The 24,941-nt window shown below is 46.9% G+C and overlaps 1 protein-coding gene across 6 annotated transcripts in view; it reads right to left on the bottom strand.

The window, feature by feature from the left end:
* Positions 1-24,941, bottom strand: part of MOB3B (MOB kinase activator 3B) — a 333,368-nt gene that overhangs the window by 93,831 nt on the left and 214,596 nt on the right. The window lies entirely within an intron of this gene.

The raw sequence follows: 24,941 nt of genomic DNA, 5'->3' as shown, positions 1-24,941 counted from the left end.
GCCATCTGTTCTTCTCTGGGCCTCTGCACAGGAGAGGCTCTTGCCCACGGCCTGCTCCTACCATGCGCTGCCCTCTTTACTTGGCTAAACGCCATGCATTTTCCCAACTCCAGCAAGATGACCTTGACCTGTCCGGAAGGCTTTCCAGCACTCTTGCCCCACCCAAAGTGGATTAGTGGCTCTCTGCCCTGTGCCTACCTGCAGTCCTGCACACAGGGAGCTGGTCTGTACATCTGTGTGTGTGCACAGACTGTGGGCATGTGTGTTGGCTTCAAAGCCGTCAGGAAAGAGACCCTCACTGAATCCCCCACCTCTAGTCCACCTGCTGCAGAGGTGAACCAGCCGCTGTATCTCCTGCACCTGACCCTGGCCCCAGCCACACCCCCACCACCCTAAAATAGGAAACATCTGACTAAGAAGCTGGTGAACAAACATGCCAGGTGCTCACAGGCTCTATTAGACTCCACTAGAAAACCACACCAATGAGTTGGTTAAAGAAATAACTGAATATACAGAGCAGAGTCTAGGTAATTTTGCACCCTTGTAATATTAAATAAGGCAATCACAGAGAGATACATATGTTGAAAACTTAAGTGACCCTTGACTTATGCTCAGTCCTTTTTTTCGGCCTCGCTTGCAACATGCAGAAGTTCCCCAGCCAGGGATTGAACCCCTGAGCCACAGCAGTGACAATGCCAGATTCTCAACCTGCTAGGCCACCAGGAAACTCCTATGCTCAGTGCTTATATGATGCACCAGATGCCTGGGAGATGTGGTCACTATTCTCAAGGAGCTAAAGTCTATCTGGGAGAAAAAGATATAAAATACAATGACATAAATGTAAATATTTTGAGGTGAGGAAGAGGCATGGTAGAACCAAACCCATCTATCCCACTCTGCCCTCACTACTTCCCTGTGCCACCTCCCTGAGCCTTTGGGTCTTAGCTGAAGTGCCCCCTCCCTTTGCTTTTTGGGGCTGCACCTGCAGCATATGGAAGTTCCCAGGCTAGGGGTTGAATCGGAACTACAGTTGCCGGTCTACACCACAGCCATGGTAATGCTAGATCTGAGCCACGTCTGCAACCTACACCACAGCTCATGACAACACCAAATCCCAGATCCACCGAGTGAGGCCAGGGATTGAACCTGCATCCTCATGGATACCAGGGGGATTTGTTTCCGCTGCACCACCACAGGAACTCCAAAGTGGCCCCTTTTTAAGGATAACACCTTCTTGAACCTCTGAGAGATGGCATCACCTCCTCTCTGGCCCTTTCATAGCACCTTCCATCACAATGGGAGGGGTCTCTTTATCTGTTTCATTCCTGCCTCCTGAATTTATCCCTCGTCAGATCGTGTAAGGTCCATGGAGAAAGGGGCTGTGCCAACCTGGCAGGTGATGACTGACAAATGTGTGTCTAATGAAGCAATGAATGAGCCCCCCAGGGTCCTAATCTGTGAAATGGACCAGTGATGCCTTCTTGCGGTGCCTGGGGAGGTTGAAAGTATTAAAATATGCGTGGACTCAGCACACATTCATTCCCTTTGCTCATCTCTTCAGCAGCCACTTTGTGTTGGGAGGGAAGAGCCTGGAGGGGGCTTCTCTGATGACATTTCCACCGAGGTGGTCTCCACAACTTAGAGGAGGGGGAATCTGTTGGGTGAAGGTGGGTGCAGGGGGACTGGGGAACAGGGGCTAGGGCTGGAGGGAAGCCTGGCAGAGGGGGAGCCCGCCAGGGATCTGGGGTCGCTGGGGCAGGATGGGGAGGCAGGTAATGACAAAACTCTTCAAATAAGGACCCATGCACCTGATGGGAGGGGAGGGGTGGAAATAGATGACGGCAGCCTAAGGGAATCTGCTGTTCCTCTGCCGAGCTTCCAAAGGTTCTTTTTTTTAAGTAGTTGATTTACAATGTTCTGTCATTTTCTGCTGTACAGCAAAGTGACCTATTCATACATTTATACATTCTTTTTTTCCCATTATCCTCCATCATGTTCCATCACAAGTAAGCTTCCAAAGGTTCTTGTGTTTTGGGTTCATTTTTTGTGGCAGAGATGGGAAAAATAAGGTGGGAGTGCAAAATGTGTGTGTGTGTGTGTGTGTGTGTGTGTGTGAGACAAAGAGGGAGATAGAATGAATGTGAGATCAATTTTGGGAGTTTCCACTGTGGCTCAGTGGGTTAAAGACCCCATGTAGTTTCTGTGAGGATGCGGGTTCACTCCCAGACCTCACTCAGTGGGTTAAGGATCCAGTGTTGCTGCAAGCTGAGGTGTAGGTTGCAAGTGCAGCTTGCATCTGGTGTTGCCGTGGCTGTGGTATATACCTGCAGCTGCAGCTCCAATTCGATCCCTAGCCTAGGAACTTCCATATGCTCCAGGTATGGCCCTCCACCTCCCCAAAAGGGCTATAGACACTAGAAATATGGTTGACTTTTTTTTTTTTTTTTTTTGGCAGTGTCTGGGACATGTGAAATTTCCTGAGCCAGGGATTGAACTGCAGCAACCTGAGCCACTGCAATGACAGATTGGATCCTTAACCTACTCCACCACCACGGAACTCCTGAAAGAGTTTTTTAAACAAGAAAGCAGAAGAGGGAAGAGTTTGAGAGAGGATATGGGCCTTAAGCAAGCCACTGAGTTAGTCTGTGAAAAGCCGGGACCAGTGCTTACCTCACCACACCCTGCAGCCTCAAATGTAGGAGGAAAACTGTGTAGTGTGGGGGCGGGGGCTCTTAACATTCTAATGGGGAAAGAATGGTTGAAATAGATCTGAAACTTGAAGGCAATCTCAGTTGGATCCATTCTTTACAAGCCTACAGGCCTTCACAGCTGTATTCTAATGATTCACCACTGGGTGGCGCCAACAGGCTGACTAAAAAACAACTGGTTCAGCGAGGAAAGAACCCAAACCAAAAAGAACAGCCAATATTGGGTTCCATGGTTTTCCTCATCATCAGAGCCCCGCCACCCCCAGGCATCCAGCAGGGTCAAACACACTCCTTCCTACCCGGAAGAATGGTCTATACAACTCCTACCCAGATTGCTCTTTAGGGATGAATGTGCCATTGCAGGAGTTATCTGAACCCACCATGTCCTTAGTCCACTAAAGAACTCCAACAGGTGCTTCATAGGTTTTTGGAGAGTTGATTCGAAGTTTCTGAGAAATAACTCATAAAGGCTGTATTTGGCTTCATGTGAAGACTTTTCAAGGACCCAGATTTTTAAAAATCTGTTCTTTCTTTCCCTCTTTCCTTCCTTCTTTCTTTCCTTATGTCTGAGGGTGCAGCATATGGAAGTTCCTGGGCTATGGATCGAACCCACACCACAGGAGCGACCCAAGGTGGATCCTTAACCTGCTGTGCCACATAGGAACTCCCCCAAAATCCATTCTTAAAGTCAAGTCAGGTTTTGCTCACTCATAAGCAAGGTCTCCTTGCTTTAATGTAAGGCAGTAATTGATTGTGTAACTGAATCAGTTCCTGGTTCCCAACTGTCAGGAGAACAAATTCCACACTGCAGCCTGGCAAACAAAGCTGTTCCTAACTGGACCCACCTACCCTGCTCACCTCCTGTAGAACCCTGGCCCACTCACCACGCCCAACAGGCAGACTAGACTCCACCCTGGTCTCCACGAGTCATGGTCTATCAATGTTTCCAGCAGTTTCTCACGGGTTGTTTCTTCTATGTGGGAAAGGCTTTCTCTCCTTCCATGATCGGAAAATTTGACATCCTTCCAGATCTAGCCATCAGTTCCCAGAAAGGGTTAATTAGCTCCCTGCTCAGAGTTCCCCCATCTCTTTTTAGTTTTTGTCTTTTTAGAACTGCACCCGTGGCATACGGAGGTTCCCAGACTAGGGGTCTAATCGGAGCTGCAGTTGCCGGCCTACACCACAGCCACAGCAACGTGGGATCTGAGCCATGGCTGCAACCTACACCACAGCAATGCTGGATCCTAACCCACTGAGTGAGGCCAAGGATAGAACCTGGTTCCTCACGGATACTATTCAGATTCGTTACCGCTGAGCCACACACATCTGCATCACTGCTTTCTGATATTTGATTACTGATATTTGCCTTTTACACATTTTCTGGATTCTTAGATATTTTTAATACACATGTCATTTTCCCCAAGAAAATAAGTCATTAAAAACACAAAAAGAGAAGTAGACCAAGTCTCCCAATTGAAATCACATTCAGTTTCGGAGATGAAGTTAAAGTGACTTTTGCCTGAGGAATAGGACCGCTGGATGAAATCAACATATCTTTTGCATAAGATACTCGGCCACTTCTGATCTAAACACTCTTAAACTAAAATATAAATCTTTGTTAACCTTTGAAGGAATTTTTTTTCTTTTTTTTTTTTTTTTTTTTTTTGTCTTTTTGCCTTTTCTAGGGCCACTCCCACAGCATATGGAGGTTCCCAGGCTAGGGGCCCAATGGGAGCTGTAGCCGCCAGCCTATACCAGAGCCACAGCAACGTGGGATCTGAGCCACGTCTGTGACCCACACCACAGCTCACAGCAATGCCGGATCTTTAACCTACTAAGCAAGGCCAGGGATCGAACCTGCAACCTCATGGTTCCTAGTTGGATTCGTTAACCACTGAGCCACAATGGGAACTCCGGAATTTTTTATTACACATGGCACAAGCTTGCACATATATATACATGCAAGTTTCCTCTTATCTTACTCTTACCTCTCAATGTGGCCATTTTTTTAGCTATACCTGTGGCATATGGAAGTTCCTGGGCCAGGGATCAAACCTGTGCCACAGCAGTGACCCGGGCCACTGCAGTGACAATGCCAGGTCCTTAACCTCCTGTGCCACAAGAGAACTCCCAGTGTGGCCATTTTTAGAACGAGTCACAGGGGTTGGGGGGGGGACAGGGAATAATGGTCCAGAGAAGTAAAATGATTTATTCCAGATCACACAAATAAATTCTGACCCAGCCAAGACTACAAGGAAACAAAATGACTTATCATATGACACCAAACCATCGCACCTTTTCGTAATACACGGAAGAAAGAAAGAAAAGTGCTACTAGGTGTCGGTTATCACATTAGCACAACAACAAGTTAACACCAGGAATGATAAAACGAGTTCCAAAAAACAGTGACAAAATCATAGAGTCATTGGAATTCCCTGGTGACTCAGGGTTTAAGGATCTGGCACTGTCATTGCTCTGGGTTGGATCACCGCTGTGGCGCAGGTTCAGTCTTGGCCTGGGAACTTGCACATGCCTTGGGTGTGGCCAAAACAAACAAACAAAAAAAATCATAGAATCATAGATTATTGTCAAAGCCGGGAGGACCTTTAGATATTATCTCGTCAAACACCTTCATTCCAGAAATGTGACCTGCTCAGTTGTGAAGGGGGAAGTGACTTCCTGAAGGTGGCACCACTAATAAACAGCAGTGCCAGGTCTCCTGACTTGTGGATTCCATACTCCAAAGGTGCGATTTGTATAAACAAGGATTTCTTGGAGTTGCCTCAGGGTGCTTCAGGTATAATCCCTCTTGCATTGGTGGCTCTCCCAAACCTAAACCTCCAACCTAAATGGCTCTCCACAGCTTAGCCAGATGCTAAGTCCCAACTCTAGCATCTGGCACTGATCTGGGCTCCTCAACCACTCAGCCGTCTCTCCCCAACTCTGCTCCTCTACTGTCAAACCCACAACGACACCCCTAGGCATGCTTTTCTTTGTTCCTCTCTCCTCCAAACACCCTTCTCCCAACACCAACATCCTTGCAGGCTCTTGATCAGTCCCCTCCACAGGGAAACCTTGTACCCCCCAAACCCTCTGGTTTCCCTTTGTGCCGGCAGCCCCTGCCGCATTCTTCTTCTTCTTCTTTTTTTTTTTTTTGGCTTTTTGTCTTTTAGGGCCACACTCGTGGCATATGGAGGTTCCCAGGCTAGGGGTCCAATCGGAGCTGTAGCCACTGACCTACGCCACCGCCACAGCAACTCGGGATCCGAGCCATGTCTGCAACCTACACCGCAGCTCAGGGCAACGCTGGATCCTTAAGCCACTGAGCAAGGCCAGGGTTCAAACCTGCATCATCATGGATACTAGTCGGGTTCGTTAACCACTGAGCCATGACAGGAACTCCTGCCACATTCTTCTCTGATAGTTTATTACTTCCTGGTTCCACCACGAGATCACACTCCAAGAGAGAGACCACAGCCTGCTTCCATTCTGACTCTGGTGCACAAGACCTAGCGCATACCAGGTGCTTGAAAAATATCTTACTTGGACTGAAATCCAACAAAGAAGAACAATCAGGTCTTAGAGATCCAGTAAAATGAGAAGGGGAGGGAAACACAAAGTGAGTGCCTAGTATGGGGGATGTACTTCCATTTATTTCGTGTATCTCTTTCTCAAAACTCTGTGAAGTAGGCATTGCTTTTTTCTAACTTACGGATGAGGAAACAGAGGCTCAAAGAATTGAAGTAACTTGCCCAAGTTCACACAGCTAGAAAGAGGAAGGATACGAGTTTGAGCCCAGATTTGGTTGACTCAAAACCAAAAACAAGGCGTTCCCATCATAGCTCAGTGGTTAACGAATCCGATTAGGAACCATGAGGTTGCGGGTTCGATCCCTGGTCTTGCTCAGTGGGTTAAGGATCCAGCGTGGCCGTGAGCTGTGGTGTGGGTTGCAGACACGGCTCAGATCCTGCGTTGCTGTGGTTCTGGCTTAGGCCAGCGGCTACAGCTCCGATTGGACCCCTAGCCTGGGAACCTCCATATGCCGAGGGAGCGGCCCTAGAAAAGGCAAAAAGACAAAAAAAAAAAAAGGCAATCTGTTAAGGCGATGGTTCCTGAAAAGAGAAAATAAAAAAGGAGCATCCACCAGAACGGGCATCAGAGGATGGTGCTTCTTTCTAAAATCCTTCTTTGGGACCAGTTGGCAAGCAGCACAGCCTCAGGTCCCCCCCAGTTCTCAGCCCCCAGGCTGAGCATGGCCACACCTTGCCTCTCATCAGCTTCCTCTTGATAAAAACAGATTTGGAAAAGTGGGTTTGAACTGCAGCATGAAGTATAGGGACAACATTTCTGGCTGGGCCGGGGGATGGGGGGGTGAGTAACTCCAAAGCCCTGGAATGGAGAAGACGTCATCCCCAACAGCAGGGTCAGGCCCCAAAGAGAGGTGGCCAGGTCAGAAGATGACTTTCTGCAGGGCCTTTTCTCTTACACATTCCTTTTCTTAAAGACTTTAAAAGCACCATTATTCATATCACCCAGTATCCATATCATCCATTTGTTCGTTTTTTGGGGGGCTATGCCCAGGACATACAAGTTTCCGGGCCAGGGATCAAACTTGAGCCACAGGAGTTCCCGTCATGGCTCAGAAGTTAATGAACCCTACTAGCATCCATGAGGACTTGGGTTCGATCCCTGGCCTTGCTCAGAGGGTTAAGGATCCAGCGTTGCCTCGAGCTGTGGTGTAGGCCGCAGATGTGGCTCTCAGATCCCTTGCGTTGCTGTGGCTGTGGCTGTGGTGTAGGCGGGCAGCTACAGTTCCTATTGGACCCCTAGCCTGGGAACTTCCATATGCTGCGGGTACAGGCCTAAAGAGACAAAAACAAACAAACAAACAAAGACAAACTCGAGCCACAACAGTGACAAGATGTCTCCTTAACCTGCTAGGCCACCAGGGAACACCTCTATTTGTTTCTGTTGCTATTGGCTATTTTTTCTGTCTCTAACAAGTGTGTGGATTGAAAATGCTGCCCATCTTGAAAATTCCATTTCTCTCCTGGGTCTTCCCCCACCTTCCTCCATTTCAAACAGCAGTGCTGCTGTGCTGTGTGCTAAGGTTTCACCAGAACCACCCCTAATCCACCTGCTCCCCAGGTCCTCAGCTCCTGCCAATACCCATTGTCCTTCAGCCGTGCTTCCACACTGGAGGTCAAGCAGCTGTTTGGCTCTTTCCTTATCTCAGGATCTAAACCACTGGTAGCAAAAGCAAGTCCCTTTGAAACCAGCAGTTTTCCTGGAGGAGCAAGGGGGATGAAAATCAAAGGAAATGTGAGCTGGCACCAGCAAGGCTGCTGTGATGGTCCGCTGAACTGCACCGGGCAACTTGGGGAGACATGGAAAGGGTTCAATAAAGATTCTTCTAGGAGTTCCTGTCGTGGCGCTGAGGAAATGAATCTAACTAGGAACCATGAGGTTGCCGGTTCAATACCTGGCCTCACTCAGTGGGTTAAGGATCCGGCATTGCTGTGACCTGTGGTGTAGGTCACAGACGTGGCTCAGATTCCGTGTTATTGTGGCTGTGCTGTAGGTCGGCAGCTGTAGCTCTGATTAGACCCCTAGCCTGGGAACCTTCACATATTGCAGGTGCGGCCCTAAAAAGCGGAAAAAAAAAAAAAAACAAAAGATTCTTCTAGCATTGTGTCCCTGTGAGAAGCATGGCCACCCTGGTGTCAAAGAACTACAGGAATGGGGAGCTCCTGCTGTTTTGCAGGGGGTTAAGAATCTGACTGCAGCAGCTTGGGTCAACTCAGAGGCTCGTTTTCAATCCCTGGCCTGGGGCAGGGGGGTAAAGGACACAGCACTAGCCGTAGGTTGCAGCTCCAGCTCCAATTCAATCCCTGGCCCGGGAAACTTCCCTAGGCTGCAGGTGCGGTCATGAAAATGAAAAAGAAATAAAAAAGAACTCCAGGAACGGGCAGGGGTGGTTTTAGAGGAGGAAGGGGTATTGTGTTAGGCATTTGATTTTAAGGCTCAACATCAGTTGTTGTGTTTGAATCATTTAGTTTGGAGGACTCAGAATTTCCCATGATATCCCGCTGCTTTGTGATGTCAGGATGGAAGGTCTACACTCTCTAACCTCAGCCAGTACCAACAACTTCAAGAGCTGCACAAAGCGCCTCATTTCCTTAGCCTGCCCAGAACACACCTGTCCATCCTTCCACGCCCTGCCTATGTGTCTCCAGATGGGAGACAGAGCACTCGGGGGAAGGTAACAGGGTTCCCGGCCGAGGACAGAGAGAAAGAGGGTCCCGCTGGGCCCGAGGGCTGGCAGCGAAGAACGCTGCTTGGTGACTGGCTCTCTTTTGACAGGGTCTGCCTCGTCTCCGAGGGTCAGCGTTTCACTTCAAGGCGGAGCCCATCTCAGGACCACAGCCACCCCAGGAGGCCAGCTCTCCCGGCTGCTGTTTCTCAGCTCGCTTTCCAGAATCCAAAGAGCTGCACCTCAATCCAGAGGAAATGACGATGACCTTTTCTCCAGCGCCTTGATAATCCTGGGGGGAAGGGCCCCCTCCCCTCCGGGCTTCCGTGGTTCGCAAGTAATTCCACGGGTGGGGCCCCTCAGCCAGGGTTCCGCCCGCAGGTAGGAAGAGTCCGCCTTTGCCTACAGCGGGGCCCCTCGGTACGTTCTCCAGGAGCAGGAACCCAGTTCAGTCGCCTCCCGTGAACTGGACCATTAAGAGCCCCCCTCCACCCCAGATCTGCAGAAGGTCAGAGCCCTATGACCCCTCCCGCCCCTGAGTCTCTGTCACCCCGCCTCCCGCCCTCTGCGTACGGAGCACTGCCTTCTGCTTTCAAGGCCTCGAAGCCCTGCAGATGCAGCTCCTCCCCGGGGGCCTGTGGGCGGGGCTTCTGGGCGGGAAGCCTCTGTTTCAAGGGCCAACTGGCCAGGGAGTTAAGAGCGGGTGCCCTGGGGAAGGATCAAGCACCTGGCCTGAACAGTTTTTAAAAACGATTTTTCTTAAGGTAGTTGTGTCTATTCAATAGGAATTGGGAGGAAGAATTCCAGTGGGAGACTGAAACCAGCCACCTTAAATGCTTTTTTTTTTTTTTTTGGTCGTTTTAGGGCCGCACCTGCCCCACGTGGAGATTTCCAGGCCAGGGGTCAAATCGGAGCTGTAGCTGCCAGCCTACAGCGCAGCAACGCTGAATGCAAGCCACGTCTGCGACCTACACCACAGTTCACGGCAACACCAGATCCTTAACCCACTGAGCGAGGCCAGGGATCGAACCCGCGTCCTCAGGCACACTAGTCAGGTTAGTCAACCACTGAGCCTTGAGGGGAACTCCCTTAAATGCTTTTTGGAGCAAGGCTTTCTACATATAAATAACTTGATGAATGAATGACTAGATGATGTGGTGACAGGTCACAAAAGACAGAGTGAGCAAGATGGTGAGTATTATCTGAACCTAAATTAATCAACAAAAGTGTATCATGCTCTAACAGAGCAGTATCTACACGTCCTGCCCTTCTTTCCATGTGCCAGGTGTTGTGCTCAATGCCTGATACCCCTTCATGCATTCAGTCCTTACAGCAGTCTTATGGGGTGAGTGGTATTATCCTCATTTTATAGATGACACAACTGAGGTTAAACACCTTGGTCAAAGTCACATAGTTCGTCAGGGCAGCCAAGGTTGAAACTTGCAAACCTGTCTTCCTAACCAGTCCACTGTAGCCCAAGGCATTGTGTGGACAGATCTTCACTCAAAGCAGCCTGTGCTTTCAGCTGAGTCTTTTAAGTGGGAGGCGGTACAAAGTCAGCCCTGCCCATGGGGGTGGGGTCCAGAGAGTCATCCATGGGAGGCCCGCAGCTGGGGCTGCTGACTCTCCTTGCCAGCATCCCCAAGTCTGACGTCTTGTAAGGCCAGCAGGGCAGCCAGACTACAAACATTTACCAAAAATGCTCCCAACTTTAAGTATACACGGGATCCAACCATCACACAGGAATTAAAAATGTTCTCTCTGCATTCTTTTAGGAATGTGGGTGGCAGATAAGCCAAAAGAAATAAAAATAGAAACGTGGCAGGCCAGACCTCCCTACACAGGAAAGAACAATATTTATTTGATTAATTCTGTTCCTAAACAGCAGCCCATATTGCTGCCACAGAGGGCGGTCCCCATGGGGAGTGTGTGTGTGTGTGTACACATATATGCATGCCCCAAAGTACATGTATACATACGTATGGATAGATAAACACACAGACCTGCCACCCACAGAGAATAGTTATTCATAAGCGTACAAGAATCAAACTGCTCTTCTTTTCTCAAATCCTGCAAACATTAAAAATAAGTCACGTTATGTAAACACATTCAGTCTCTTGATTTACACTGGTTCTTACAGAGGCAGAGCTGCACATTTTTGAAGCTCTCTCCTTGAACCACAGAACATGCGTTATGGATGCAAGCCGGGCATCCTGAAAACCACAGCATGCATCAAAATGGTTCATCATCACTGCATTTCTCAAGATCTCCTCGCCAGACCCCTGCGGGCCCGAGTTCTGCCCTCCACGCGCTTTAACACCCTGACTTAACTCTGCAGATGCACCGCCCTGTCCCCCCACTGCCCCATCCTTCTCACTAGTGCACTGTTGCTCTTGACCATGACAATGTGTGGATCCAGCCTGATTTCCACGCAGGGCGGTGCCACCCATTTAACCCAAGGAGGCACAATCTTGGTTCTCCCTGGCGCTCTGCTGTTCCTCCCCACTCCTCCCCCTCTCTGCCTGCCCACCTCCCCCACAGCCTGGCTTGGGGTCCACACAACTCTAAGGGGGCTGACTCCTGGCCTCCCACACCCTGCATTTGTCAGCACAACTGGGTTTCTGGTAGATGCTCCTTAAGCCCCCTGTGTTGGGGTGAGCCTAGGGTGACTTAATGCACGCACGCCCACGTGGAAGGGATGGGACAGATTTCAACATGGCCCTGTGCCCACCTGTCTGGCTGCCCAACTCTTTGAGGACTGTATGTAGGAGAGTAGGTAAGGAATTCTCCCCCATGTGCTTCTGTCACTTGGCCTTTTTAATGGGGGTGGCGGTGGGGGTGAGGACAGAAGAGCAAAGGCTGGGAAAGCATTCCCAGTCTAGGTTAGGCTGCAGGCTTTTGTTTATCCAGAGAGAAGCTTAATGGGTCCCGCTCTTGATGACATTCAAAAAAATACCCTGAAGAAGCAGGATTTGTCATTTTGGGTGTGCCCTAAACGTCAAGGGCATGGGTCCCTGGAGGAAGAATTTACCTCCCCCGGGGAAAACAAAGGATTCCATAGAAAAGGGTCAGCCCAGCTGAAGTCACCACAGGACACAGCTTGCCATCACTTAATAAAACCTCTATTGTGTGTTGGATGAAAACATATGGGGATTTCTCTTCCTCAGCTAGCCTGTAATTTAGGACGTTGTCATTTCTTAGCAATCTCATTCCTTTGGTAGAAACAAAGTATTATGTTGATGGGGTAAATAAACACGAAACAAACCGAATTTTTATTTTAATAAAATAAGACCTATTGCTAGGAGATCATCATCAGCTGAGATGTCCTCAAGCTCCCATAGAGAGAAACATATTCTCCGCAGAACTTTAGGGTCTCATCACCATTGTGTGCCCTACTTTGTAACTTTCTTTTTTCCGTCTTTCTTTTTAGGGCTGCTCCTGCAGCATTTGGAGGTTCCCAGGCTCGGGAGCAAATTGGAGTTGCAGCTGCTGGCCTACACCACAGCCACAGACAGCAATGCTGGATCTGAGTGGCATCTGAAACCAACACTGCAGCTTGCGGAAACACTGGATCCTTAACCCACTGAGAAAGGCCAGGGATTGAACCTGCATCCTCATGGATACTAGTGAGTTCTGAACCAGCTGAGCCACAACGGGAACTCCCCCACTTTGTAAGTTTCATCTCTATGGGGTGGTCACTGAGCTTCCCCTATGAAGAAACGGAACCTTGGAGAGGTTAGTGATTTGCCCAAGGTTACCTGGATAAAACCTGGCAGAGTAAGAATTTGACCCAGGATCTGTCATTTGCATGTTGTCAACAGACCTTGGAATCCTGTCCTTCCTTTACTTCAGGGACCTAGAAACTGCAGCCCTAGGCCCCAGTCCACACCTGTTTTGTATGGCCAATAAAATAAGAATGCTTTTCACACTTTTTTTTTTTTTTTTTTTTTTGGCCAGCCTGTGGCATGTGGAAGTTCTGGGGTCAGGGATCCAACCCGAGCCACAGCAGTGACAATGCCAGATCCTTAACCCACTGAGTCACCAGGGAACTCCTTCACACGTGTTAAAAAAAACTCAAAAGAAGAATATTTCCTGACGCATGAACATTACAGGATATTTAAATTTCAATCTCTGTCAATAAAAGTGAAACCAGGACCCAGTCACACTGTGTGTCGATGCATCCGCAGGACTGCTTCCCCAGATCAATGGTGGAGATGCATAGTTGTGACAGATCATTTATGGCCCACAAGCCAAAACACTCACTATCGGGATCTTTTCAGAAGAAGTTTGCTAACACTGTTCTGCATCCTATGGGTATCTCAAGCAGAGGGACTCTATGGTTTTAAAGCCCATGTGGTTATAAATGAGTCCCATGCTGCCTTTCCAAAATCAACCTGGCCAAAACTATTCCAATATCTGTTCTGTCTCGGGAGAGCAGTGATGCGACGTCAGTAAGAAAACACATGGGAAACAGTAACGAAGTAAACTGAACATGCCTGCCTCCCTGATAATTAAACTTCTATGGCTTTTAGAGTGAGGTGGGGGGGGGGAGGCAAAGCTGTTTTTTTTTTTCTGTTTTTTCTTTCTATACTTTTTTTTTTTTTTTTTGCCATTTCTTGGGCCGCTCCCACGGCATACAGAGGTTCCCAGCCTAGGGGTCTAATCGGAGCTGTAGCCGCTGACCTACGCCAGATCCACAGCAACTTGGGATCTGAGCCTCGTCTGCAACCTACACCACAGCTCACGGCAACGCCGGATCCTTAACCCACTGAGCAAGGGCAGGGATCGAACCCGCAACCTCATGGTTCCTAGTCAGATTTGTTAACCACTGTGCCATGACAGGAACTCCTGTTTTTTCTTTTTAGGGCAGTACCTGTGGCATATGGAAGGTCACAGGCTAGGGGTTGAGTAGGAGCTATAGCTGCTGGCCTATGCCATGGCCACAACAACGCAGAATATGAGCAGTGTTTGGGACCTACACCACAGCTCATGGCCACGGTGGATCCTTAATCCATTGAGAAAGGTCTGGGATTGAACCCGCGTTCTCATGGATACTAGTCGGGTTTGCTACTGCTGAGCCTCAGTAAGACCTCCCTTTAGGTACTTTGTGCTCCCTTTTCTGGCCTTGGCTGCCCATCCTAAAGGCCTGGCTCATACATGAAAACCAAATAAAACAAAACACAAATGAAAAACTGTGCCTATCAAGCGGAAGAGTTCTGGAGATGGACGGTGGTGATGGTTGCACAATGTGGGTGCACTTAATGCCACTGAACTGTACCCTTAAAAATAACTAAGAAGGCAAATTTATGTCATGTGTATTTTACCATGATTTAAAATAAAACTAAGCAAGCAACAACAAAAAAGACCCTGTGGGCATCTGTTTGAGAAAAAAACAATTCCAAAAACTTCAAGGAAGGAGATTTTTATATGCAATTCCACTAAGAAAATGAAAAATGGGAATTCCCTTCATGGCTTAGCAGTTAAGGAACCTGACCAGGATCCATGAGGACTCGGTTTGATCCCTGACTTTGCTCAGTGGGTTAAGGATCCAGCGTTGCCGTGAGCTGTGGTGTAGGTTGCAGACAAGGCTCGGATCCTGCATTGCTGTGGCTGTGGTGTAGGCTGGCAGCTGTAGCTCTGATTCGACCCCTAGCCTGGGAACTTCCATATGCTACAGGTTCAGTCCTAAAAAGAAAAGAAAAAAAAAAAAAAAGAAAAAAGAAAAAAAGAAAGAAAGAAGGAAAAAAATAAAAATCCCCAAGAAAAGGGATATGAAAGATTTTAAGCTTTTTCAGGACACAAATGAGCACTACTGTATGTTTGGGCATGTGTGCATGTATGCACTTGTGTGTGTGTGTGTGTGTGTGTGTACACTTTCCAGAAAACATTCTTGTCAAAAGATGCTCAACTCTGCTAATTATTACAGAAATGCAAACAAAAACTACAATGAGGTACTACCTTACACCAGTCAGAATGTCCACGACGAAAAAGTCTACAATACCAAATGCTGGGGAAGCTGTGGAGAAAAGGGAACCCTCTTACACTGTTGGTGGGAATGTCAGTTGATGCAGCCACTAGGGAGAACAGTATGGAGGCTCCTCAAAAAACTAAAAATGGAATTACCATGTGATTCAGCAGTCCCATTCCTGGGCGTATATCTGGACAAAACTCTAATTTGAAAAGATATCTGCACCTCAGTGTTCATTAAAGCACTGTTTAAAATAGGAAAGACATGGAGGCAAACTAAATGTCCATCAGCAGATGAATGGATAAAGAAGATGTGTTATACATAGGTATATACAATGGAATACTACTCAGCCATAAAAAAGAATGAAATAATGCCACTTGCAGCAACACGGATAGAACTAGAGATTATCATACTAAGTGAAGTAAATCAGAAAGACAAATACCATATGATATCCATTATATGTGGAGTCTAAAATACAACACAAATGAACTTATTTATGAAATAGAAACAGAGTGACAGATATGGAGAACAGACTCGTAGTGGCGGGGGGGGGGGGTGGAGGGAGGGGGAGAGGTGGGAAAGGGAGGGACTGGAAGTTTGGGATTAGCAGATGCAAACTATTACATTTAGAATCGATAAACAACAAGGCCCTACTGTAGAGCACAGGGAACTACATTCAGTATCCTGTGATAAACCATAATGGAAAAGAAAATATAGAACTGAATCACTTTTCTGTACACCAGAAACTAACACATCATTGTAAATCAACTATACTTCGATAAAAAAAATTAAAAAGCCATTCGTTACATTCCCTCTGTTAATGCTATCAATATTAGAAATAAAAGTGTTTATAAGAGTTCTTCCATGTAGAATAATCTCAATCTATTAATGTAAAATACCAGGCACCCTTGCCCCAGTAAGAGAAATCAAAATGAAGAGTTACTATGTCTGGGAACCTCTTAGAATTCTAACATTTTTCACCAGTGACACCAAAAGAAAAAAAAAAACTCCACACCCAGTGAACACCTACTAAGAGTCCTCTCTAGCACATGCACAAAGGCTGTTGTAACTGCCAGGGAAAGAGTAAGCTCCCAAACAAAGAGCAAATCACAATAGAAACCTCATACTAAAAATGGAATTAGGATATGAACACAAGCGCCAACCTCAATAAAAAGGCTCCCTCTTCAATCATTAGGCTGTAAAACCAAATACAGCCTATGCTGGATGTGGGCAAGCATCTAATTTGACTCCTATCCATTTGCAAATATTTTTCAGAGATGAATAAGATAAAATCCCTTGCATGTGTGCCGTGGGTGCCATGGGACTTTCTGCCTGTTCCCTGAGCAGAGGTGGTGTATGGTGGGGTGTCTGAAGGCCCTACTGTTTGGGGCAAGCATATACAATAACAGCAGCTGCTTACAGCCCGGACCTGGCAGTGACGGGGTCAACAATCTAAATGCCAACTGGCGATGACACTGGTCGTGTCAAGTGAAGCCAGTGACAAAGGAACAGATGTGCTCTGTGTCCTTGGTGCCTGCAGCAATGCAGCACTGCAGACCAGCCGTGGTGATGGAGCTTGGAGCAGCATGGTGTGATGCTGACACCAACTCAATCAAATGCCCACTGTCTCGGAGGCTTCGGACAAACTCTATATGCCTCTTCCCTCCCACCCCCCACCCCCCACCCCCGCCACCAAATGTGCCCGTGGGGGGCGGGGCACACACACACAGGCACTGATGCTTCACTTCCGGTGCTTGGAGGTGCTGGCCTTTCCAGATAAGGGAAAACTCAAAAAATAACACCGTGCGTGCAGACATTGTGGATGTGCTGCAGGTTGTAATGGGCTAGACCCTCTCCTGCCCACCGCCAGCTCTATTTAAGGCAGGCGTGCAAAAGGATGGCCTGAGGCAAATCACTCCTAGAAAGAGTTTGTTAGGTCTGGAGGTTTAAAAATAAATAGTAAAATAAAATAAAACAAAACAAAACAAAACACAAGAAGTGGAGTTTCCTTGTGGCATCGTGGGTTAAGGATTCGGCACTGTCACTGCAGTAGCCTGGGTCGCTGCCATGGCATGGGTATGGTCCCTGGCATGGGAACTTCTGCGTGCTGCAAGTGTGGCTAAACAAAACAACAAAACAATTACTGTCCTAATCATTTGCCATGTTTTAAAATCCTAGTGTGTTCACCTAAAAGGCTGGGGCTCCAGGTTCTTTTGATTTGCAAACCCTGGCTCTGTGCTCTGCCCCGCAGAAACCACGGCTGGTGGTGGGTGCACGAGGGCTGCTCCCAAGCTTGCTTTTTCTCACCACCTGCTTGCTAACTCATAGTGGCTACTGCCTGGTCTCTGGAGGCTTTGGGTTTGGGTCTTCCCATTTACAGATGTTAAACTTCCTGAGGCAAGGGTCACATCTTTTCAGCACTCAGCACCACCTCTTCACACACTGTCACCTCATTTGAGTCATTCAGCAACACACATTACTCGGGCTCAGAGAGCTGATGATGGAACATGACCTTGGCCTCACGGCCAGGTGCTGTTAAGAGACAGACAGAACCCTGAGAAACATCGAGCTTCTATAGATGATCAGAACCCATCTGAGTGAATGAGTCCCTGAGCAAAAATCCATCCCAGATGGAGTTCCCTTATGGTGCAATGGCTTAAGGATCTGGCATTGTTACTGCAGTGGCCTGGGTTGCTGTTGTGCTATGGGTTCGATCTCTGGCCTAGGAACTTCCACATGCTGTGGGTATAGCCAAAAAAAAAAAAAAAAAAAAAAAAAATCCACCTGAAATGGATTTCCTCAGCAGAGGCTGTATCTGGGACTGGAAGTCAGAGTACATGTGTTCAACCCCCTGGCTCCCCAGAGCCGTGTGACACTGGACAAGCTACTTTGCCTCCTTGTCGAAACTTCTTCCTCTCTCAAGTGGAATTAAAAACAGTATTTATCTCATAGGACTGTGTGCAGATTAAATGAGGTAATACATAAACATATCTCCTACAGCACCTGGGCCATATCTTTACTCAAAATATTTCCCTATTATTATATGCTCAGAAGCTGAACATACCAAATTTTAAAAGTATCTGGTTATTACAGGCCATTTACAGCATTCTTCTCTGCTGAAATATTTTCATTAGACACAGACATAAATCTCATAATTATACTGCTAGAAATAAATGAAGTGAAAGGAAAGGCAGTGGCGATCTATGTCATTCTGGATCTGCGATGTGCCAGAACTGGAAGGAAATCTAAGCCGTCCCTAATCCAGTGGATTTACATCTTATTTTAACAGCAGAAACCATTTCTTCTAATGCAGGCTTGCACCAAAGCCATTAACGAGAGAAATGTGGCAGCTTTGGTTGAAGGGGGCAGGGGTCCCCAAACTGGACACTGGCTTTACCCAGCATGTTCTCAGAACCTGTTTCTAAGGGTCCCCTGATCTTGGCTAAGCCCTCTCCTTTTACGAGTGGGAAAATTAAGGCCTTTCATCTCTCTACACGGAGAAGAAGGTTCCTGTCAAGGACTGAGACTGACCTGCCATGGTAATCCCAGCACCTAATCATGGGCTTAGAGCACAGGACTCTAGTGACACTAGGTCTTGTGTTGCGTGATGGGGGCTATAAGACAGGTAAGGTGCCCTGCTGAAGAGCTGAGGTCTGGTGGGATGGGTTTCTAGGGCATGGTCATGATTGCTGCCAGCAGGGGGCAACAAAAACACCACTATGGTTTAGATAGGCTACAGGGTATACGGTTGATTCTGGGGGTGGGGGGGAAGGGTGGTGGGGGATAAATAAGCCTGGCTTAAGCAAAAGAAGGTGGCAGAGCTGATGCCATCTTAAAAAAAAAAAAATCAAGACAAAGGAGCCACTTTTTGGCTCAGGCATCTTACTGAACTCCAATTCTGCCTAGAAATTTGGAAACAGATAATGTTAGTTTCAAAGTGGATGCCTGAGGAGTTCCCGTCGTGGCACAGTGGTTAACGAATCCTACTAGGAACCATGAGGTTGCAGGTTCGGTCCCTGCCCTTGCTCAGTGGGTTAAGGATCCGGCGTTGCCGTGAGCTGTGGTGTAGGTTACAGACACCGCTCGGATCCCGCGTTGCTGTGGCTCTGGCGTAGGCCGGTGGCTACAGCTTGGATTGGACCCCTAGCATGGGAACCTCCATGTGCCATGGGAGCAGCCCAAGAAAGAGCAAAAAAAAAAAGACCTCATTTGGGGAGTTCCCATCGTGGCTCAGTGGTTAACGAATCCTACTAGGAACCATGAGGTTGCATGTTCGATCCCTGGCCTTGTTCGGTGGGTTAAGGATCTGGCATTGCCATGAGCTGTGGTGTAGGTTGCAGACACGGCTCGGATCCCGTGTTACTGTGGCTCTGGCGTAGGCTGGCAGCTACAGCTCGATTGGACCCCTAGCCTGGGATCCTCCATATACTGCAGGAACGGCCCAAGAAATGGCAAAAAGACAAAAAAAAAAAAAAAAAGAAAGAAAGAAAGAAAGAAAAAAAAAAAAAAAAAACAACAAAGTGGATGCCTGGACACTTTGTATCAGAATTACCTGAGGGCTTATTTAAAACACACGTTCATGAGCCCCGTCAGAATTTCCAGTAGTGGACGAATTTGGCAAAGTCACAGGATACAAAATTAATACACAGAAATCGATGGCATTACTATACACTAACAATGAAAGAGCAGAAAAAGAAATTAGGGAAGCAATCCCGTTTACCATTGCATCCAAAAGAATAAAATACCTAGGAGTAAACCTACCTAAAGAGACAAAAGACCTGTATTCTGAAAACTATAAGCCACTGATGAAAGAAACCAAGGATGACACAAATAGATGGAAAGATATACCATGCTCGTGGATGGGAAGAGTTAATATTATCAAAATGACTATACTACCTAAAGCAATCTACAGATTCAATGCAATCCCTATCAAATTACCAAGGACATGTTTCACAGAACTCGAACAAAATATTTTAAAGTTTGTTTAGAAGCACAAAAGACCCAGAATAGCCAAAGACATCCTGAAGAAGAAAAATGGAGCTGGAGGAATCAGCCTCCTGGACTTTAGACTATACTACAAAACAACAATCATCAAAACCACATGGTACTGGCACAAAGACAGAAATACAGATCAGTGGAACAGGATAGAAAGCCCAGAATTAAACCCACACACCTACAGCCAACTCATCTATGACAAAGGAGGCAAGGATATACAATAGAGAAAGGACAGCTTGTTCAATAAGTGGTGCTGGGAAAACTGGACAGCCACAATGCAAAAGGATGAAATTAGAACACTCCCTAACACCATACACAAAAATCAACTCCAAATGGATTAAAGACCTAGATATAAGACCAGGCACTCTAAAACTCTTAGAGGAAAACATAGGCCAAACACTCTCTGACATAAACGACAGCAACATCTCAGATTCACCTCTTAGAGTACTGACAATAAAAAGAAATACAAACAAATGGGACCTAATCAAACTGAAAAGTTTCTGCACAGCAAAGGAAACCTTAAACAAAATGAAAAGACAACCCACAGAATGGGAGAAAATCTTTGCAGGTGAATCCACTGACAAGGGATTAATCTCCAAAATTTATAAATACCTTCTGCAGCTCCATACCAAAAAAACAAACAACCCCATCAAAAAATGGGCAGAAGATCTAAACAGACAATTCTCCAAAGAAGACATACAGATGGCTGAGAAACACATGAAAAGATGTTCAACACCACTCATTATTAGAGAGATGCAAATCAAAACCACTCTGAGGTACCACCTTACACCTGCCAGAATGGCCATCATCCAAAAGTCTACAAACAAGAAGTGCTGGAGAGGGTGTGGAGAAAAAGGAGACCTCTTACACTGTTGGTGGGATTGTAAATTGGTGCAACCACTGTGGAAAGCAGTATGGAGATTCCTCAGAAAACTAAACATAGAACCACCATTTGATCCAGCAATCCCACTCCTGGGCATCTATCCAGAGAAAACCATGACTCGCAAAGACACATGTACTTCAATGTTCATTGCAGCACTATCTACAATAGCCAAAACATGGAAATGACCTAAATGTCCACCGACAGAGGAGTGGATCAAGAAGATGTGGTACATATACACAATGGACTATTACTCAGCCATTAAAAAGAATGAAATACCGGCATTTTTAGCAACATGGATGGACCTAGAAACTATCATGCTAAGTGAAGTCAGCCATACAATTAGACACCAACATCAAATGCTTTCACTGACATGTGGAATCTGAAAAAAGGACAGACTGAACTTTGCAGAACAGATGCTGCCTCACAGACATTGAAAAACTTATGGTCTCCGGAGGAGACAGTTTGGGGGGTGGGGGGATGTGCTTGGGCTGTGGGATGGAAATCCTGTGAAATCAGATTGTTATGATCATTATACAACTACAGATGTGATAAATTCATTTGAGTAATTTAAAATAAATAAACAAAAAAAAAAAAAAGAAAAAAAAAGAATTTCCAGTAGTGGAACCCATGTATTTACATCCTTCACAAGCTCCCTAAATGTTTCTGTGCAGAAAAAAACATTTTTTTTTTTTGGTCTTTTTGCCGCTCCTGTGGCATACGGAGGTTCCCAGGATAGGGGTCTAATTGGAGCTGTAGTTGCCGGCCTACGCCAGATCCGCAGCGACACGGGATCCGAGCAGTGTCTGTGACCCATACCACAGCTCATGGCAACGCTGGATCCTTAACCTACTGAGCAAGGGCAGGGATCGAAGCTGCAACCCCATGGTTCCTAGTCGGAATCGTTAACCACTGAGCCATGACGGGAACTCCAGAAAAAAACATTTGAAAAGCATCAGCTTCCATCTCATAGGGGCTCCCCGACAGTGGCACAGGGAGCCTTCTGGAGGCTTACTTGGGCCCTACCCTTGCAGGTTCTGATTTAATCAGTTTGGGGTGAGGCCTGAGAATTGAAATACCTTCTGAAATCCCCCCCAGGTATCGAAGGGCAGAGTGGTTTACAACGATTCATCCCTGACTGCCAGAGGGGAGGGAGAGCTGCCTATCTTGGTGACTTGAATTACTTTTGTTATTACAACCAACTGAAAATGAAGATATTCTAATTGGCCTTTAGAGATAAGCTGCTACTATTCTTTTCAGTTGTCTCTTTAACCATCCAGGCAGTAGGAATACAAAAGTTTTCAGCAAAGACCTGTCAAAAACAGTGCTCTTTGGAATACTGAAATTGCTTTTAAAATATGGGAGGGGGAGGGAGTGGGAGGGATCGGGAGCTTGGGCTTATCAGACACAACTTAGATTTACAAGGAGATCCTGCTGAATAGCATTGAGAACTTTGTCTAGATACTCATGTTGCAACAGAAGAAAGGGTGGGGGAAAAATGTAATTGTAATGTATACATGTAAGGATAACCTGACCCCCTTGCTGTACAGTGGGAAAATAAAAAAAATATGTTGGATGCATTTACCAAGCATACTTTAAAAATGAAGTTTATCGAGTTCCCGTCGTGGTGCAACGGAAACAAATCCAACTAGGAACCATGAGGTTGTGGGTTTGGTCCCTGGCCTCACTCAGTGGGTTAAGGATCCAGTGTTGCCGTGAGTTGTGGGGTAGGTCACAGACGTGGCTCGGATCTGGTGTTGCTGTGGCTGTGGTGTAGACTGGCAACAACAGCTCCAATTCGACCCCTAGCCTGGGAACCTCCATATGGCGCAGGTGCGGCCCTAAAAAGACAAAAGACGAAAAATTAAAAGAATTAAAAAATAAAGTTTATCGAGGTATATTTGGTTTTAAATAAAGTGCTTCTATTTAAATGCACAGTTTGATAAGTTTTGATAGCTATATGCTCCCAGGTAACCACCACAATTAAGATATAGAATATTTCTGGAGCTCCCTGGTGGTTTAGCGGATTAAGGATCTGGTGTTGTCACTGGTGTTGCTCTGTTTACAGCTGTGGTGTGGGTTTGATCCCTGCCCTGGGAATTTCCACAGCCTGTGGGCACTGCAAAGAAGAAAGAAAGAATGGAGAGAGGGTGGGAGAGAGGAAGGAAGGAAGGGAGGGAGGGAGGAAGAGATATGGAATATTTCTATCATCTCTGAGAAAAATCCTCTTTAATTCCTTTGCAGTTAATCTCTGACCTCCACCCTTATTCCGAGTAACCACTGATTTGCTTTCTTATACTGTGGGTGGATTTAGACCATTCCAGAATTTGATAGAAATGGGATCAAACAGTATATACTTTTTATAGTCAGTTTCTTTTGCTCAGCACGTTTTTAAGATTGATGCATAACATGAATTATTAGTGAATTATATTGGTCATTGTTTCTTTGTTTTCAAAGCAAGGGCACCGAGCTTCCGGAGAAAGAGCAGGTTTCTGGAATGAATGGATAGGGAAGTGAGAAAAGTAAAGTCCATTGGCTAGACGGCCTTCTTCACTCAAGAGCTCGGCCAGGAAGGTGAGGAGGAAGTGAGCACACTGAGGCAATGGGGGTTTTTATCCAGACGGGTGATTTCGGGAGGCACGAACATGTTGGGGAGATGGCAGACCTGAACTATAGGATGTGGGAAGAGAGAGAAGAAATGGGAATACATGCAAGGGCCAAAGACGAACAGTGCCAGGTAAAAAAATGGTGATCTCTGCAGTGGTTTAAAAATACGTCCTCAAGGAAATTCCTGTCGTGGCTCAGCTGGTTAAGACCCTGACTAGTATCCAAGAGGTTGCGGGTTCGACCCCTGGCCTCACTCAGTGGGTTAAGGATCCAGAGTTGCCGTGAGCTGTGGTGTAGGTTGCAGACAAGGCTGGGATCCTGCATTGCTGTGGCTGGGATGTAGACCAGCAGCTGTAGCTCTGATCTGACCCCTAGCCTGGGAACTTCCACATGCCTTGGGTGTGGCCCTAAAAAAGCAAAAAATAAAAAATAAATTAAAAAAAATAGAAATACATCCCCCAATTCTTAGATATTCCTCTTTTCCAGAGAGAGTTTCTCTTCCCTTTCAGTGTGGGAAGTGAACAGTGACTCACTTCTGTTGAATGGACAGCGGTGGAAGGGTGGTTTGTCACCTCTGACAGCATCTGTCCTTAGAGATGCTGGGGCTTCCACTGTGGTGGCCTCTGCGGGGTCAGGGAGCTTTGGAGCTGCAGGCAAGGACCTAACATGGGGAAGAGCGAAGGGATATTGTCTCTGGGGAAGGGGACGTTCAGGCGAGGTGTCCAGGACTTAGGAGACACGGAGGGGGAGGGACTCGGAGGTACTCATGGCCCAGAGGTGAGAGGGTGTGGCCCATTCAGGGAACTGTAGGAAGTTTCCGAGTGAAGTCATCTCATCTCTCTCTCTTCATCCAGCTGGGGCTGGATGCATTTACTCCAAATTACTGGTCCAGGTCCCCTCTGATTCACGGCATGGTAGGATTCTATTAGCACTCACCTCATAGACTCTTACGGATTAGTGCTACATTCTCGCATGACACTGTGACCTAACTCGCCTGGGTGGTGGCAGGGAGACCTGATCTTTATGCACAAGATTATTTCACAGTAAGAGGTGTCCCTAAGACCACACAGTGACTGCCCAAGTCTCTAGGATAAGGACTGCCTATAACCTTATTGTCATGCTTGTCTAATGGTGAGACTATGGAGTAGTGAGAGGAGATATGGTTCCATTTCAGTAAGTAAAACCTTCTTGCATTCAAACCCCAAGTTAATACTCCTTTGACAAAGAATCTATTCTGACCTGCAGGATTTTTTTTTTTTTTTTCTTTTTATGGCTGCACCTGCCTATGGAAGTTCCTGGGTTAGGATCTGAACTGAAGTTGCAGGGCTACGCCACAGCCACAGCCACAGAGGATCCGAGCTGCATCTGCAGCCTATGCTGCAGCTTGTGGCACTGGATCCAAGCCAAATCTGTGACCTATGCTGCAACTTGCAGCCACCCTGGATCCTTAACCCACTGAGCGAGGCCAGGGATAGAACCCGCATCCTTACAGACACTATGTTGGGTTCTTAACCTGCTGAGCCACAATGG

The sequence above is a fragment of the Sus scrofa genome, chromosome 10 (assembly GCF_054392235.1).
Source record: "Sus scrofa isolate SSC_HxYL_T2T_F1_AM1 chromosome 10, Sscrofa_HxYL_maternal_Yorkshire_Landrace_v2.0, whole genome shotgun sequence".
Lineage (NCBI taxonomy): Eukaryota > Metazoa > Chordata > Mammalia > Artiodactyla > Suidae > Sus > Sus scrofa.
Note: the sequence above shows the minus strand (reverse complement) of the source record. Positions and strands in the feature narration are given on the sequence as shown.